At 38.7% G+C, this 6,738-nt stretch overlaps 1 protein-coding gene across 3 annotated transcripts in view; it reads right to left on the reverse strand.

The window, feature by feature from the left end:
- Positions 1-3,491, reverse strand: part of IL18 (interleukin 18) — a 21,754-nt gene extending 18,263 nt beyond the window's left edge. For 2 of the 3 annotated variants that reach the window (XM_017523258.2, XM_017523261.2), the window contains exon 1: positions 3,283-3,491. The gene's annotated coding sequence lies outside the window, so the exon portion shown is untranslated. Of the gene's footprint in view, positions 1-1,907; positions 1,932-3,282 lie in introns of those variants that run through there. The other variant, XM_017523259.2, reaches the window with a different exon arrangement.
- Positions 3,492-6,738: the final 3,247 nt, after the last annotated feature.

Here is a 6,738-nt window from a genome sequence, read left to right on the forward strand (position 1 = left end):
CCAGGATGGTCTCGATCTCTTGACCTCGTGATCCACCCGCCTCGGCCTCCCAAAGTGCTGGGATTACAGGCGTGAGCCACCACGCCCGGCCCGACTTTTTTTTTTTTAAAGTTATAAACCACCTCAGAAAGATCCTCCCAGGAGTAAGCAGTGACAATTTGTTCTTTAAAACAAACAAACAAACAAAAAGTTTTAGTTATTGCAATACTTTGAAAACTAGGCAGAGGCTAGTGAATGGCAGAATTTCATTATGGAAATTAGGCCACATGAGTTCCAGTTTTGTCTGGGGCAAGTCACTTAATTCTAAGGGTCTCAGTTTCCTCATTTGGACAAGGAAGTTGGATAGTCAATCTTTAAGGTCTGTTTCACCTCTAGCAACCTGCAATTCTAGACTCTAGTTAAGGCTGTAAGGAGAGAACCATTAATATGTGGCAAATGGCCTAGTAACCACTTCTTCATAGTTCTAAGATAATACATATTTATGGAATATTTATTATACAACCAGCATTGTTAAGCCACTAAGAGTTTAGAAACATACTATTAGGCCAGGCAAGGTGGCATATGCCTGTAATCCCAGCACTGTGGGAGGCCGAGGCAGGCAGATCACTTGAGGTCAGGTGTTCGAGACCAGCCTGGCCAACATGGTAAAACCCTGTCTCTACTAAAAATACAAAAATTAGCTGAGTATAGTGGCACGTGCCTTGTAGTCCCAGATACTTGGGATGCTGAGGCAAGAGAATTGATGGAATGAGGTGGAGGCTGCAGTGAGCCAAGTTCATGCCACTGTACTCCAGCCTGGGTGACAAAGCAAGACTCCATCTTAGACAACAACAAACATACTAGCAGATTAAAAGTTAAAATGCCTTAAACTTGAAAAGCAACCATGATTATGTTTATCCTTGCTGTGGAATTCCAATCCTGTTGAATAGGTATGGGATAAAATGAGGGAGCATGCTACATAACTAATTGCCTGAAATCAGGTAAATAGTTATCTTGACAGCAACAAGATCAAAACCTAAGTTTTCAGTTCTTTTTTGTGTGTGTATGTGACTGACCCACAAACTTTTCAGTTCTATAAATCATTTGTCCTTGAAAACTTTGCCATCTTATTATGAATGCGTGTATATGAGTGTGGAAGAGGTGAGAAGAGAAGAAAACTTTAAAAATTAGATAATTAATTATAAAAGTCATAATTAATAAACTGCTAAATACAGACTCAAAACAAAATATCAAAATGGAACTGATGTAGTTTAAATGGCCTAGTTTGAAAAGGAGAATTGAATCGAATCTCAAAGAATGCTTAAAGATATGAATAGAGAAGGAAATGGACCAGCATTTATGCGATAATCAAAAAAATGATGTGTTGGAGGTGAACTGAATAGAGTGATTTTTTGTTTTTGAGACACAGTCTTGCTCTCTCACCCAGGCTGGAGTACAGTGATGCGAAAAACACAGCTCACTGTAGGCTTGACCTCCTGGGATCAAGTGATCCTCTTGCCTCAGCCTCCTGAGTAGTTGGGACTACAGGCACGTGCTACCACATCTGACTAATTTTTTGTATTTTTTTGGAGAGACAGGGTTTTGCCATGCCACTCAGGCTGCTTTTGAACTCCTGAGTGGAAGGGATCCACCTTCCTTGGCCTTCCAAAGTGTTGGGATTATAGGTGTGAGCCACTGTACCCAGCCTGTGATTTTTGGATTGCAGTGGAACAGTCCTGCTGTTTTGCAGTGAACACAAGGTAAAGTGAGATTAGAGTATGGAGGGCACTGGAAATCACATAAAACAGTAAATTTAATCTCATAGGCAATAGGAAAACATTGCAGATAAAAAGTTATTTTTGAAGAAAGTTTTTTTTTTTTTTTTTTTTTGAGAAAGTCTCACTTTGATGCCCAGTGGCCCAGTTTACCACAGATTCAACCTCCTGGGCTCAAGCAATCCTCAGTATCCTCAGTAGCTCTACAGGCATGCACCGACACACCCAGCTAATGATTTATGTTTTGTAGTGTTGATGCTGCCCTGGTTGTTCTCAAATTCCTGGGCTCAGGCAATCCTCCTGCCTCTGTTTCCCAAAGTGCTGAGATTCCAGGCATGAGCTACTGCAACTGGCCTGAAGGAAAATTTAATAGAACTTTAAGTAGCTTAATATAGGCAAAAAGAGGAATTTCAGTTGTCCCAAAATTTAGGGTGTCCTAATTTTTGTTATTCAACTTCAAATAGAGATATTTATTTAGCCCTTCCCTTACTGTGAAACAAAATTATCCTGGGGAATTCTATCTTATCCAATTGTAGCCAAGCCCAAAGGTGTTAGGGGCAGGTTCTAGAAGATGACCAACCATGGGCAAATTTTTTGCTTGCTTTTAATGTAACTGATTCCGTCTTGAGACTCGCTTTAAAGAGAAGCTTATTTATTTTACCCCTCTAAAATAGTGATTCTCAGGAAGTTCTTAAAGTGAAAGCTATTTCTAATAATTCTAAGATGTAATTCGTCTTTTTCACTCATTCTCTCATGAGCGTACAACAGAGTTTACCAGAGGCTACATTCTGAGCAATATTGCAGTAGTCTGAATGCAAAGAGATGAGAATCCAGCTCATCTATCTGGCTTCTATTAAACCAGTTAAAACACTTGTAGAAAAAAAGTGTTACTCTTTACGCTTGTTTTTTTGTTGTTGTTTAAAAAGTACATAGTTGGCCAGGTGCAGTGGCTCACGCCTGTAATCCCAGCAGTTTGAGAGGCCGAGGCGGGTGGATCATGAGGTCAGGAGTCCGAGATCAGCCTGGCCAACATGGTGAAACCGTGTCTTTACTAAAAATACAAAAATTAGTTGGGCGTGGTGGTGCATGCCTATAGCCCCAGCTACTTGGGAGGCTGAGGCAGGAGAATTGCTTGAACCTGGGAGGTGGAGGTTGCAGTGAGCCAAGATTGTGCCACTGCACTCCAGCCTGGGTGACAGAGTGAGACTCTGTCTCAAAAAAAAAAAAAAAAAAAAGAAAAAATGTATAGTCATCTTTAATTAAAATTGTTACTTATGCTAACGTGATATGCTTAGTGTAAATAAATTATGAGAGCAAAAAGTTTGAGAACCTCTCCTCTAAAGTGATACTCTCCCATGTTTAATAAAAGAAAATAATTCTATTCTGACTTTGCTTATATTTCTTACGTTGACACTGCTCATTGTAGTGATGTTAAATGGTTTATATTCCTCTCAATTGCTTTTCTAGCTTATTTTCGTCTAATTGCCATGGCTGGCTTTCTAAAATAAAGAGGAATGAAATTTCTTACCTGTGACAAATAGTTTCTTGCAAGTGGAAGCGATCTGGAAGGTCTGAGGTCCCTTTTCTCGTCCCAAGGCTGTGTAGATTGCAGCAGGTGACAGCCACTTTAGCAGCTAGAGGTGGCAGCTGCAGCCAGAACTGGCAGCCAGGAGTGCACTGGGAAACAACTCCTTGCTGCCTGTGCAGGCAGTCGCCGGGGAAGCAAAGGGCCAGGCGCCGGGGAGAGAATGAGGAAGAAGGTGGAGGAGGGGAGGAGACTAATGCTGGCACGCCTTGGGCCCGCCTTCTAACAGGCTCTCTTGAAGTGGAAGAAGTTACGAGTATTTCTTTTCATGTAATATCACTATTTTAATGAAATATTTTCTTCTGTAAAAGTTGGGGCTCTGTGCCTTCCAAAACTTGTACCTTTTTCTGAAGTACACACAAACACTTTACGAAAGCACCTCCTTAGTCCATCAGAAGCATCTTCTTTTCTCATCTATCTCTCCTCATTTTCAGACTTCCTGGTCACATTTCATCACAAAGCTTTTTCTTACCTTACAATGCAGAATAATCAGTCCTATTGGGGTAATTCCTACAATGTTACAACACTTAAAATATTTCTAAAATATAACTTTTTAAGAAAGAAACATTTTGTAAAATATTTTCTTTTACTTTATAACCTCATTCAGGACTTCCCCTCCCTCCCAAGCTCAAAACGGTGTCAAAGGGTAGTTGATACAGGTCATTAATATTTACTTTTTAGTGGAACAGGAGTCCATTTTTATAAAACTTCTTTATCTGCTATATCAGATGCAAGCCACATGCATACCATCATTAGAATTTTATTTAACAATTTTAAAATTTCCTGCAACAGAAAGTAAACTTGGGGAGAGAGATACCAAAATTCAGTTACAAGGGCAAATGTTTACTTAACAGTTTCCAGTGTTAAAACTTTCCATTCCTGGAATGATAGCAAAGACTGACTTAAAATATTTGAAATGCAATTTAAGGATACGTATTTTTAGGGCTTATGCTCATTTGTTAAAAAATAGTCTTATAAAATGCAACTTTTAAAGAGAAGAGCGTAAATATCACAGTCTTGAAAATAATTAGTGGAAACAGAATTTCTTAGCTATTTTTTTTTTTTTGAACATGTGCTAAACTGTATTACTTTGCTAGGAAGGGAATTAGCAAGGTGGGATTTGTTTTCATTTTTTGCTAGTACAGAGATGGTATACAAACAGAGTGCTTCCTAGAGTCAGGGAACAAAATGCTTACATAAACACCACTTTTTGTTTGTTTGTTTTAAAAACAAGATAGGGTTTTCATTTTGGGAAGTCATAAAAACATCATGTCCTTCAGCAGTGATTACAAAGGAGGTCTGTGGCAGGGTGGTTGGAAGTGACTCGTGTGGTGACAATCAGAAGAAAAAAAATAGTACATTTAAGAAGTATATGATAAGAATACATACATGACTAAAGTTGAAATAGTAAGTTTTCATCTTCCAACTATAGAGTCCAATTGGGCCAATTAACATGAAAGCATGAAATGGGATCAAGTAGTGATCAGAAGCGAGCACTAAACAAGCTCTAATTTTAAATATTCCATTGCCAATGAATTTTCTCCAGCTGTTAAAATGCAGAATGTACAATTTACACATTTTGAAGTTTTGAGACAAACATTTTTTTCTTTGATACAGAGCAATCAGTATGTCTCAGTGTCCTTTGTACTTCATAGAATTGTTTTTAAAGATTAAATGAGATAATGATGACAGCCCTTTGAAGATTTTAAAGCTCTAGATAACAAGATCTATATTCTCTCACTTATTCTTACCCATTTCACTTATACAATTGATGTGAGATTTTAAAAATAAAATGTCCATAGTGTTCTCTTAACCTGACGAAAGCATTTATGCATTAGGTGGAATCATTTTTCCTGGAAATATTTTAAGAATTAGATGGATAACCACCTATTTGGATATCATACAATGTGAAGGCTGTGAGCTGAATTATATGAGTATTTTCCAGACCTTTGGATTTAATGAACCATTAAAAATAATAAGAGCAATCATGATAATAAGGAGGAAGAGATAAACATAATGGACAACTCTATATTTTACCAAGAAAGGACACTTAAAAATGTAAAGTTTTAAAACTTTTTATTTCATAAAACTTATCTTACCTGTGCCCCCCAAATTAGGAAGGACATGGTATCAGAATAAAGGACAGTCCTTTAAAGTGGATGTATTTGACTTGATGAAAACTTTATACTGCTCAAGAGCCTGAAACGATAAAGATAAAAATCAAAGAAAACTAAACTTTCATTACTTTTCCCTTCATTTTACCACAGAGGGTAAAAATTCAACACAGATTGCTATTTTGTTTGGACAATTTTGAGACTCCTTACTTCTCCATAGTTATCTAGTCTAGTATTTAGCACGTGGCTTATATTTCACAATATTAGCAACTCAAATTAAACACACTGAGTGCTTATTTTCTAGGAACTTATTTAAAACAATTGGCTTCTTCACAAATAGCAAATACATATATACATACCCACTACTTGCAAGTCTTGATGATAACTAACATTTAATAAACAAAAGGAAAAAAAAATTAGTGATACATGTAAGTGTTAAATACAGTTCTCTAAGATGTAAGATTTTGTACCTGGAGCTTATGTATGGGTGTTATTGACCTTTGTGTTATCAGTTAATTTGCTTTGTTTTTTTTCTTCCACATCAACTAACTGGGCATAAACTTGGAATGTCTGTCTTTGAAATTGCAGGTCAAAGTCTCCAATTAAATGTTGTCACATTTGATAAGGCAAAGCTACAAGTATGTGAACCACATGTATCACAGAATACTTTTTGATAGCTGCTGCCAATTAAATTGACTAAACTTATTGACAGATCTGGGAAAGAATTTTCTAGGGAGGTGTGGTTCTGAAAGTTTGGTTGCACCAGTGATGAAGAGGGTCAGGAACTGAGGCTCTGCATCCAAAAGCCTGGCTTGTAGACCAGGGGAACACGTGATTAAAATCTTCCTGCAAACAGACCATTTGCAAACGCGGTTTTAAACCCTTCCTGCAAGCAAACCAAGTAACTTTTGTTCTAAAAGAGGCCGTGGATGTGCTATTTTGTGTTCCTTTCCTGAGATTCCAAGCTGTTGAGACACACCCTGGCCTTGCTTTGGCAAGTGTTCCTTGTTCTTTCTTTGCCAGTTTCAGGTTTTATCCTGACTCAAACACACATAGGGTGGCAGGGAGAGATTTTTTGTTTCACGACTATTCCAAGTCGAGGGGAATGGGCGGGAGAAACCCAGAAAAAAGCTGCCCTTCTGCAGGGCCAGGCTCTGGGAGGCTGCGGGCAGGGTGGGGCGGGGCTGGGCGCGGGTGGTGGGGGGCGACTGTCACGTGACTCACGCAGGGGCTGATGGGAGTGCGGCCGCTATCTCCACGCACGAAACCCAGCACCCCGCCCCTC

The sequence above is a fragment of the Cebus imitator genome, unplaced genomic scaffold (assembly GCF_001604975.1).
Source record: "Cebus imitator isolate Cc_AM_T3 unplaced genomic scaffold, Cebus_imitator-1.0 Scaffold28, whole genome shotgun sequence".
Lineage (NCBI taxonomy): Eukaryota > Metazoa > Chordata > Mammalia > Primates > Cebidae > Cebus > Cebus imitator.